This window comes from Macaca nemestrina, chromosome 10 (assembly GCF_043159975.1).
Source record: "Macaca nemestrina isolate mMacNem1 chromosome 10, mMacNem.hap1, whole genome shotgun sequence".
NCBI lineage: Eukaryota > Metazoa > Chordata > Mammalia > Primates > Cercopithecidae > Macaca > Macaca nemestrina.
In genome coordinates this window covers 36,807,672-36,820,295 of record NC_092134.1, presented here as the reverse complement: position 1 = coordinate 36,820,295, position 12,624 = coordinate 36,807,672, and the positions used below count along the sequence as shown (strand labels likewise).

General features: G+C 36.7%; 1 protein-coding gene across 2 annotated transcripts in view; it reads right to left on the bottom strand.

Annotated features, from left to right (window-relative positions):
* Window positions 1–12,624, bottom strand: part of LOC105483660 (cyclin dependent kinase 17) — a 115,485-nt gene that overhangs the window by 53,878 nt on the left and 48,983 nt on the right. The gene's annotated exons all lie outside the window — the stretch shown is intronic.

Sequence of the window (12,624 nt, the reverse complement as noted above, 5' to 3'; positions counted from 1 at the left end):
AGGAGTTCAAGATCAGCCTGGTCAACATGGCAAAACTCCATCTCTACTAAAAATACAAAAATTAGCCAGGAATGGTGGTGCGCACCTATAATCCTAGCTACTTGGGCTGCGGCATGAGAATCACTTGATCCCAGGGGGCAGAGGTTGCAGTGAGCTAGGATTGTGTCACTGCACTCCAGCCTGGGTAACAGAGTGACTCTGTCGCAATAAATAAATAAATAAAATAATGTTGAAAAATATTTTAGATGTTTGGTTAAGTAAAAAATATCACCAAAATTAACTCTGCCTTTTAAAAAGTTTTCAAAAAATATGCCTACAAAAATCTTAAAAATTACATATGAGGTGCCCATTACATTTCTACTGGACAATGCTGATATGGAGCATCAAGTAGATCTTCATGGTTTTAAGAGAGTCCAAAAGAAAAAAAATAGAATCACATAAACCTTAATCTTTTCTTCATATAGTGCACTTGAACAATATATCAGAGGACATTCTATGTGCTTCTAACTCAGAATAATATGCATGGCACTTATTTCATCATTAAAGAGTGAAGAAAATCCTTGTCTATAAAACAATTTTAACTATGCTTATTTTATATTCTGTCAGGAATAAGAAAGTTATTTCTAATTCCTAAAAGCAAGAGAAAAATACTTATAAAGCTAAACCTTACTACAAAATTTTCAAATAAAATCACATCTTCAAATTGTTCCTATTTTTAATCTGTGGTATAATTGTAAAGCTTTAATTAAGTTACAGTGATTTGTAAACACAGATAATAAAGAATTTCATTACCACAGCCTAGATCATTATTACAGAAAAAATATTCCCAGATGAAATAGGTTCCTTGACATTTCTAATCATCTTTAAGTAGAACTGTGCATATCAACATTTTTCGTTAGCTGAGAACAAAAGCACATACGCTAAGCTAAAAACACCTGTTGTGATGTAAAAACTACTACTTACATTAAAAACTACTCCTTACTACTACTTACATTGGCTTTAAGGTTAATTTTTAATATTTACTGTAATAGGGCAGTGCTAAATTACTGATTATCTAAAATTTGAACACTCAAGAGTTTGGTTAAAATATTTTATCAGTTTAATAAAAATGTTTGAGATTATTAAGATCTTTACACTATCATTTCTTTTTTAACTTTCAGGTTCAGGAGTACACAAACATGTTTGTTATATAGGTAAACTGCATATATGGGGTTCTGTGGTGTGCAGATTATTTTGTCACCAAAGTAGTAAGTATAACACCCAAGAGGCAGTTTTTTTATCCTCTCCCTCCTCCAATCTTCACCCTCAAGTAGGCCCCAGTGTCTGTTGATCCCCTCTTTGTGTCCATGTGTTCTCATTGCTTAGCTCCCACTTATGAGTGAGAACATGTGGCATTTGGTTTTCTGTTCCTACATTAGTTTGCTTAGAATAAACGGATGAATCTGGAGGCCATTATCCTACATTACCGTTTCTATGAATATTAAGACAGATTAAACAATGTGACTTAATGGTAAACGACTAAATGTTCACATTTCAGTGTGAATGTTATTCTTCAGAGGGCCCTTTTCTGACTCTATTCCTTTATCCTTAGTTTTCACTCATAGCACTTACCATATATATACACACACACATACACACACACATATTGCATATGTATACACACACATGTCTCATATATGTACGTGTGTGTACTGCAAAACTAATGTTTTTCTAGATGTCAAAAACACTGCTAGCTTTCTGTAATACTTAGATCAAATTTAAAATGGTAGAAGGGCAGTAAAGGGTAACAGAATGACAGCATATAACTCTCCATTTAAAGACAGTTGAAAATGTTCAAAAATCAGTTCTCAACAACAAGCACATAAAAGGAACTTGTAAATATAATGTATTATCTTACTTCACCTTGGGCTAAACTTGTTCTTGGATTATCTGCTATACAATTAAGGAAAGTTTTTATGTTTCTTTTATCCCGAAAAGGTAAGTATTCTATTTACTTAAAGAATACAGATAATGTAGAATGCCAACTAATGGGCCTTGGGAATAGAAAAATATGCATACCATACACTGTTTTTAAAGACGATAACAGGTATAAATACTCCCAAACTAGACGTTCTGGTATGAGTCTTTACTTGTAAAAATGGTGTTACAGTGTGGTTTTCTCAGCATTTGCAGTAAGAAACTCTTTGGATACAATTTCACCTTATATTCAAGCTACTCTAATATAAAAGGATGTAGTAGAGTGGCAATCAACTGTTTGTGTTTTTGAAATATTCTTAAAACAGTTTTTTGCTAATAATTGCAAAATATTAAAGAAAATGCTAAATGTTATTTTTAAATGACTTTCCTTTAGGTAAATAAGCAAAGTTTACACGTAGATCAAGTATTGTGAAGAATAAAATCTAGGATTTATATGGGAAACTAAGGTTTTTCCACTTAATGTTGCTTTTGCCAGTCTTTCTGAAATATCAAACAGCGATAAAGACAGATTTATTTCTTCATAACATTTTCAGCAACTATGACTATAAATAAAAACTACTGTATAAAAAGTGAACTCATTAGGTGGCATGTAAGCAAATACTCTGTTATTTTCCCCACAATAATTAAGTCATGACAAATACCGAACACACTCCAGGACATGTAAGCTAATCATACAGAATGAGGAATAACCAATGTTTAAAACTTAAACTTTTTTCACTAGAGACAATGTTGTTATTTGCATAAAACACAAAGTAAAATGCAAAAATTAGCCAGGCATGGGGGTGTGCACCTGTAATCCCAGCTACTTAGGAGGCCGAGGCAGAAGAATCGCTTGAACCTGGGAGGTGGAGGTTGCAATGAGCTAAGATCATGCCACAGTACTCCAGCCCAGGTGACAGAGCGAGACGCCATCTCAGAAAAAAAAGAAAAGAAAAGAAAAAAAAAAAAACGCATGAAGTGATTGCACAAAATACTGACAGAACACTGAATTAAAATTGCAATCATACTATAGGTTTTTTAAACAAACACTTAAAAATTTTAATCTTTGGCCAGGTGTGGTGGCTCTCACCTGTAATCCCAGCACTTTGGGAGGCAAAGGCAGGCAGATCATCGGAGGTCGGGAGTTCAAGATCAGCCTGACCAACACAGAGAAACCCCATCTCTACTAAAAATACAAAATCAGCTGGGTGTGGTGGCACATGCCTGTAATCCCAGCTACTTGGGAGGCTGTGGCAGGAGAATCACTTGAACCCGGAGGCAGAAGATGCAGTGAGACACGATCATGCCATTGCACTCCAGCCTGGGCCAACAAGAGAGAAACTCTGTCTAAAAAAAAAATTAATCCTTGATGTGTTCAAATCTGAGGCTGATTCTTTTCTTTTGATAGTATGAATAGCAAAACACACAAACTAGAAAAAAAGAAATGTACCAAATATTTTCCTCCATTCATAAATATCATGAGAAAGACAATATTAGTTTATTGTGACACTTGAGGTGTAAAATGTCAGAGAAAAGAATGCCCTAGAGTTTGGTCCTTGTACCAAAAACAACCAGTAAACTGGAAAAACAACAAGAATCAACTATCCTCCAAGTATGGAACCTAATTAGACACTTAAAACAACCAGGAAAATGCTTCATGCAGAGACTACTGATCCTGATAGGAGACCCACATGGGCAAACCAGTAGCTACCATTCCCCATTTCTCAGCTTTGCCACGACAGTAGGGAATAGCAGCCCCCATCTCTGGAGCGACTTATTAGTGCCACAGCAGGCAGTGGGAGAAGTTTGTCCTCCAAAAATTCGAATATTTTGGTCAGTTTGGTGGATCACTGAGAGACAGGCACAGAGGCAGATGCTTGCCTTTATTTAGGCCCTCTGGGGCTACCGGGCAGGGGAGGCGCATCTGCATCTACTCTAAGATCTAACAAGACAGCACCTTCTTTAAACCACATATTGTTATATCATTGCCAGGTCACTGACTTACTACAGAGATAATGGAATAGAAACTTCAGTGACTACACACACAAGAAAAACACAGTTTGCAAAAATGGTTTTGGAAAGTCACAAAGGGATGACAACAGCCTTCAACTAGCCAAGAAAGGCGAAAGGCCTGATGAGTGGGAGAATCCGATAACCACAGTTACCACATTGTAGTACAGTAGCCAGGTCTCAACAAATAACCACAGAGCACACAAACAGGAAACATGGCCCATTAAGAATAAAAGCATTTGACAGAAACCTGAAGCAGCACAGAATTTGGAATTGCTGGTCAAAAATGTTAAATCAACTGTCCTAAATATGCTCAAAGAGCTGAAGGAAATCAGGAGAACAATGTATGAGCAAAACAAGAATATCAACAAAGAGACTGAAGTTATAAAATGGAACCAAACAAAAATTCCAAAGCTAAAAATTACAATAACTATAATTTAAAAATTCACTAGAGTGGTTCAACAGATTTGAGCAGGCAGAAAAAATGATTAGTGAATCTGAAGACCAGGCAATTAAAATTAACCAGTCTTAGGGATACAAAGAAAAAAGCATGAAGAAAAATGAATAGAGCCTGATGAACCTATGGGACAGGGACACTATCAAGTGTACCCACATACACAGCACAGGAGCTCCCAAATATAAAAGAAAGGGGGAAATATTTGAAGAAATAATGGTGAAAAGCTTCTCAAACCTGATGAAAGACATGAATATATACATCCAAAAATTTCAGTGAAATCCAAGAAAAAATTCAAAGGAGATACAAAATTGAGACACATTATATCCAAAGTATAGAAACCCAAAGACAAATAAAGAATCTTGAAAGCAGCAAGAAAAAGCAACTAGACATACACATGGGCTCCTCAATAAGATTGACAGCTGATGTGTCATCAGAAACTGTGATGACCAGGCAGCAGTAGGAATGGAACATTTTAAATCTAGAGAGAAAAAAAAGTCAACCAAGAATTTTATATTCAGCAAAACTATCCTTCAAGAATGAAGGAGAAATTTCCAGATAAACAAAAGCCAAAGAAGTTTGTCACCAATAGACCTACTCTACAAGAAAGATAAAGGGAAACCCTCAGGATGTAATGAAAGGACATAAGAAGACATAACACTGGTAAAGGTAATTACACGGGCAATTATAAAAGAGAGTATTCATACACTTTTGGTTTTTAACTCTTCTTTCTGCTTTTCTTGTTTTTCTAGTTATTTTATTATTGTTTTTTAAGTTCTGGGGTACATGTGCAAGATGAGCAGGCTTGTTACATAGGTAAACACGTGCCACGGCGGTTTGCTGCACTAACAACCCATCACCTAGGTATTAAGGCCAACATGCATTAGCTCTTTTACCTAATGTTCTCCCTACCCCCACCCTCCTCCGACAGGCCCCAGTAAGTGTTGTTCCCCTCCCTGTGTCTAAATGTTCTCACTGTTCAGCTCCCACTTATCAGTCAGAACATGAGTTGTTTGGTTTTCTGTTCCTGTGTTAGTTTGCTGAGCAAAATGGTTTCCAGCTTTATCCATGTCCCTGCAAAGGACATGATCTCCCTCCTTTTCATGGCTGAATAGTATTCATGGTGTACATGTGCCACATTTTCTTTATCCAGTCTATCAATGATGGGCATCTGGGTTGATTCCAAGTCTCTGCTATTGTGAACAGTGCTGCAATGAACATACACATGCATGTATCTTTATAACAGAATGATTTATACTCCTTTGGGTATATATCCAGTAATGGGATTGCTGGTCAAATGGTATTTCTGGTTCTAAATCTTTGAGGAATTGCCACACTGTCTTCCACAATGGTTGAACTAATTTACATTCCCACCAACAGTGTAAAAGCATCCCTGTTTCTCCGCAACCTTGCCAGTATCTGTTGTTTCTTGGCTTTTTGGTAACTGCCATTCTGACTGGTGTGAGATGTTATCTCATTGTGACTTTGATTTGCATTTCTCTTAAAAGGCAAATAAAAAAAATTACAAATCTGCTGATGGGCACAAAAAATATAAAAAGGTAATCTGTGACAATAACAATATAAAGGGGAAGAGAGAGAGATATACAGGAGCAGACGTTATATACTACTAACTAAGTTGGTATTATTTAAATGAGGTTACTATCATTTTAAGTTGTTAACTATAATCCCCAAGGTAACCACTAAAAAACTAACTACAACATATTACAGAAAAGGAAAAAAACAAAGGAATTGGAATGGTACACTATTTTAAAAATTAGCTAAGTGCAATAAAAAGGCAAAAACAAAAAAAAAAATTGAGGAGTTAGAAACAAGACATACAGAAAACAACAGCTAACTAGAAAAATGAGTTCTTCCTTATCAGTATTTTAAATGTAAATAGATTAAACTCTTCAATTAAAAGGCAGAGACTGTTAGACTGGAATTTTTAAAACTCAATCCACATAAATGCTGTCTAAAAGAGACTGGGTGCAGTGGGGTCATACCTATACTCCCAGCACTTTGGGAAGTGGGTGGATCGTGTGAGGTCAGGAGTTCAAGATCAGCCTGGCCAACATGGTAAAATCCCATCTCTACCAAAAACACAAAAAATGGCCTGGTGCAGTGGCTCACGCCGGTAATCCCAGCACTTTGGAAGGTGGAGGCAGGCACATCACAAGGTCAGGAGATCAAGACCAGCCTGGCCAACATGGTGAAACCCCATCTCTACTAAAAATACAAAAAATTAGGTGGGCATGGTGGCACACGCCTATAGTCCCAGCTACTCGGGAGGCCAAGGCAGGAGAATCGCTTGAACCTGGGAAGCGGAGGTTGTAGTAAGCTGAGATCGCACCACCGCACTCCAACCTGGGTGACAGAGTGAGACTCTATCTCAAAAAAAAAAAAAAAAAAAAAAAATTAGCCAGGTGGAGTGGCCGGGAGGGTAAGGCAAGAGAACTGCTTGAATCCAGGAAGCAGAGTTTGCAGTGAGCCAAGATTGCACCACTGCACTCCAGTCTGGGAAACAAGAGCGAAACTCTGTCTAAAAAAAAAGAGAGGCCAGGCGTGGTGGCTCACGCCTGTAATCCTAGCACTTTTGGAGGACAACGCAGGTGGATCATGAGGTCAAGAGAGCGAGATCATCCTTGCCAACATGGTGAAACCTCATCTCCACTAAAAATACAAAAATTAGCTGGGCATGGTGGCAGGCACCTGTAGTCCCAGCTACTCAGGAGGCTGAGGCAGAAGAATCACTTGAACCCGAGAGGCTGAGGTTGCAGTGAGCCGAGATCACACCACTGCACTCCAGCCTGGGTGACAGAGCGCGACTCCGTCTCAAAAAAAGAAAAAAAAAAAAATCAAAATAAATTTTTAGCTAGACTAACAAAAGGAGATTAGACTCAAATGACTAAAATCACAAAGTGGAAACATTACTAGCAAATATACAGAAATAAAACGGATTATAAAAGGATGGTATGAACAATTATATGCCAACAAATTGGATAGCTTAATGAAACAGACAAACTCTTACAAACACACAAACCAGCAAAACTGACTTAACAAGAAATAGACGACCAAAATATACCGAAGAAGTGAGGTGACAATCAGTATAAAACACTTCCAATGAAAAAAAAGCCCAGGACCAGATGACTTTACTGGTAAAGTCCACCAAACATTTAAAGATGAATTAACAAATCCTTCTCAACCTATTCCTGAACAACTGAAGAGGGGATAACACTTCTCGACTTCCATAAGGCCAACATTACCCTGACACCAAAGCCAAACAAAGACATCATAAGAAAAGAAAATTTTACAAGTCAGTAACCTTTATAAATATAGATGCAAAAATCCTTAAGAAAATACTAACAAATTGAATTTGGCAGTATATTAAAAAGATTATACCAAGTGAGTATATAACGAACTAGGATTTGTCTCAAGAATGCAAGGGTGGTTCAACATAAGAAAATCAATTAATGTAGCCAGGCGTGGTGGCTCACGCACATAATCCCTGAACTTTGGGAGGCTAAGGCGGGTAGATCACCTGAGGTCAGGAGTTGGAGACCAGCCTGGGCAACATGGTGAAACCCCATCTCTACTAAAAAGACAAAATTAGCCGGGCATGGTGGTGCATGCCTGTAATCCCAGCTACTCAGGAGGTTGATGCTGGAGAATCGCTTAAACCCTGGAGGCGGAGGTTGCAATGAGCCGAGATTGGGCCACTGCACTTCAGTCTGGGCAACAAGAGCAAAACTCTGTCTCAAAAAAAAAAGAAAATCAACTAATGTAATACATCACACATTAGCAAAATGGAGCTAAACCACATGAACTTCTCAACTGATTTAGCAAAAAAAAAAAAAAAAAAAAAAAAGGATTTTACAAAATTGAACACCCTTTCATAATAAAATCACTCAATAAACTAGGAACAGAAAGAAATTTCCTCAACATGAAAAAGCCGCATATAAAAACCCACAGTTAATATTCTATTCAATGGTGACAGACTGAAAGCTTTTCTCTTAAGATGAAAAACAAGACAAAGATGCCTGCTTGCACCACTTCTGTACTGGAAGTTCTAGTCAGAACAATTACGCAAGAAAAAGAAATATAAGGCAGCCAAATAGGAAAGGAAAAAGTAAAACTATCGCTATTTAGAGATGACATGATCTTATATGAAGAAAACCCTAAAGAATCCAAAAATAAAACCCTGTTAGAGCTAATAAACTAATTTCCTTAAGATATAGAAAGAAAACTGCCATGATGAAATAGGTTGTATTTCTATAGGTTAGCAATGAACTACATGAAAGGGAAATTTTACCAATACTTTGGGAGGTCGAGGCAGGCAGATCACGAGGTCAGGAGATCAAGACCATCCTGGTTAACATGGTGAAACCCTGTCTCTCCTAAAAATACAAAAAATTAGCCGGGCGTGTGGCAGGCGCCTGTAGTCCCAGCTACTTGGGAGGCTGAGACAGGAGCATGGCGTGAATCTAGGAGGCAGAGCTTGTAGTGACCCGAGTTTGGGCCACTGCACTCCAGCCTGGGTGACCGAGTGAGACTCTATCTTAAAAAAAAAAAAAAAAAAAAAAAAAAAAAAACAAGGGAAATTTTAAAAAGAATTCATTTAGAATAGCATCAAAAACAGTAAAACACTTAGGAATAAATTTAACCAATGCAGTGACAGACTTATATGCTGAAAATTATAAAATATTGTTGAACAAAATTAAAGAAACCTAAATAAATGAAAGTATATCCCATACTCATGGATTGGAAGATTTAATATTAGTAAGATGTCAACAGTATCCAAATGATCTATAGATTTAATGCAATCTCTATCAAAATTCCAATGGTGCTCTTTTGCGGAAAAAGAACATAGTCTAAAATTTGTTTCAGTTTACAGTGAGCTATGATTATGCCACTGCACTCCAGCCTCGGTGATAGTGGGATCCTGTCTCAAATTAAAAAAAAAAAAAAAAAAAAAAAAAAAAAAGGAAGAAGATGATATGCAAAATTTATATGGAATTCCAAGGAACTTTGAATAGTTTTGAACTATAAGAACAAAGGTGGAGGTCTCATCTGTCTTCATTTCAAGACTTAATAAAAAGATAAAAAGCTACAATAATCAAAACATTATGGTATTGGCATAAGAATAGATATACAGACCAACAGAATAGAATTGAGAGCCCAAACACAGACTCTAACACCTGATTTTTGACAAAGATGCCAGGACCAAATAGGGAAGGGGCAGTTTATTCAGCAAATTGTGCTGGGAAAACTGGATGTTTTCATGTAAAAGAGTGAAAGTGGACCATTACCTTACACCATGTACAAGAGTTAACTCAAAATGGATCAAAGGCCTAAATATAAGAGTTAAAACTATAAAACCCTTAGAAGAAATAATCCTGATGTTAGATTTCACAATGATTTCTTAAATATGACACCAAAGGCACAGGCAACAACAAAAAAGACCCCCCAAAAAATTGGACTTTAAATTTAAAATGATAGTAAAGAGAGTGAAACAACCCACACAATGGGATAAAATACTTGCAAATCATATATCTGATAAGAGTTTAATATCCAGAAAGAACTGCTACAACTCAACAACAAAAAACAAACATCCAATTTAAAAATGGGTAAAGGCTTTGAATGTACATTGCACCAAAGATACACCAATGGCCTATAAGCACATAAAAAGATGCTCAACAGTATTACTCACTGGAGAAATGCAAACCAAAACCACTATGAGATACCACTCATACCCACTAGGATGGCTATTATCAAACAGAAAGCAGTATCAGTGAGGATGTGGACAAACCGGAACACTGATGCAACTGTAAAATGGTGTAGCCATTGTGAAAAACTGGAAGTTCCTCAAAAAAGTAAACACAGAACAATCATATGATCCAGTAATTCTACTTCTAGGGATATACAAAAAAAAGAAAAAAGAAAAAAGAAAAGAAAAGAAAAAGAAAAACTGAAAACAGGGACTCAAATAGATACTTGTATACCAATGTTAATGGAAGCATTATTCACAACAGCCAAAAGGTGAAAACAACCTGCCAATCAACGGATAAACAAAATGTGGCATATATATACAATGTCATAAAAAGAAATGAAGTTCTGACATATGCTACAACATAGATGAGCCTTGAGAACATTATGCTAAGGGAACTAAGTCAGACACAAAATGACAAATATTGTATAATTCTACTTATATGAAAAAGCTCTAGAAATAGTTGTGATGGTTACACAAAATTTCGATTTTAATTGTCATTGAACTTTATGCTTAAAAATAACTAAAATGGTAAATTTTGTTACGTATATTTTACCACAATAAAAAAATTTTAACTATTGTGTTAGCAGGCATTTATATCAGTTTTCCACCAAGCCTAAATATGGCCAATATTTCATTTGAGTGGAGCTTTACTGAAAGAATTGGCTAAATAATTTCAATATGACCTATACCAATTATGCTGAACACAACAGAGTATACCAGGATTAGTGCTTCATGGTTATGATGCAGACGCTCACACAAGACTGTTGTTGCTCCCAGCTTAACAATAAGAACGAGCCAGACAAATTATAAAATCATAGTTTTTTAAACTCAGAAAGCTGAGGATGCAAAGAAAATAAATCAACTAAATTCTAGAGGAACAAGCCCTTTCTGGAAAAAGAAAACAGGGCTGGGATCATGGTGAAAGGAGAAGTGAACCTGCAACAGCAGGGGGAAACTAGCCAGCTTTTAACAGACTTTTCAAGGGGAACATGGGGGCTAGCAAGATAGGTTAAAATCTCAGACGCCTCATTCACAAAGCAAATCTGCACTTTCCTAACAGGATCCCTACCAAGTATTGAAGCTGAATAAAGGAAGGTGAGGCGATGGGACCACCGAATGCTGGGGACAAGGCCGGAGAGCTGAGAGAAACCCCTGTTCAAGTGGCACAGGGCCTTCACTAAGTGCAAGGTCATGCCTGCCAAAGGAAGGTGGCAGGGTATTAGTTCAGCACTCTCTCCAGAGGTGAGTACTGAAGCCAGAAGTGGGGCTAAAGAAAAAAAAAAAACAAAACAAACATGTCCCAGCTGCTCAAATTGCCAACAGCTGGGCTGTGAAAGAGAGGGATCTCCCACAGTACAACAAACTGGGCTATAAAGGCTGGGGTGGGCTATAAAGGATGGCAAGATTTCCTGAATCAAACAGGTGCTCAGATCCCAAACTCTAATAAAGGGAGTGTCCTCATTCTGCCTTCACAACATGTGATACCAGTGGTAAAACTGCAACAAGGTCCCATCCCAAACTGAACTGGCTCAGCCCCTAACACTAGTGACCTGACAGAATACTTCAGTCTGTACTGTCCTTTTTCACAATGTCTGACAGCAAATAAAAAATTAGAGACCAAGAAACAGAAAAATGTGACCCAATCAAGAGCAAAAATGTAATATGAAGTTTTTCAGGGACAACATTTCAAATTACAGCTCTTCTGCTACTCAAATAGATGATAATTTTTTAAAGTATTAGAGTTTATGAAATAGTTTAATTGGATCAGACACAGGTTTTTTGGGAATGAATACTGTTTGTTTTCCCATATAAAGGTATTAAAAGTGGTCTACAAAATTCATACATCATAGAAACCACCTGTCCCACTACTACCAATAGTTTGGTCAAATCTGGAAAGCTAAATCTAATAAAGTAGAAAAACTATAAAATTTTGCAGAGACTTTTAATATACTAATAAGTACTATTGACGCTCCAAATGTATTTGGCCACGTATTATCAATGATACTTTTAACACTTTACAAAACCTAATGTTCCAAAAAACATACATAAATACATTCACATGAATTCCATCAGGCCACACATGCTGTTTCATAGGCTGTTTTCCCATCAAGTATTACATTTCAGCTACTTCCCCTCAACTATTTCATGGAGATCCATTTATGTAAATAAATGTAGCTATGCATCATCTTTCTAAATGGATGTTTACTATTCCATTGTATGGCTATACTATGTAACAGAAATGTCTTATTCCAGTTTCATCACAAAGATATTAAGACAGACATGGTGAGATTTAATAAAAGTAATAAATTTTACTCCTTCATCAAGAACATTCTTAAGTGAAACTGTTTCTGTTTTTTTCCCTGTATGTGTGAAGTAAAGAATGCCACTGCCATGATTTTGAAATAAGGAACCAGAAGAAGTTTTACACACATTGCAT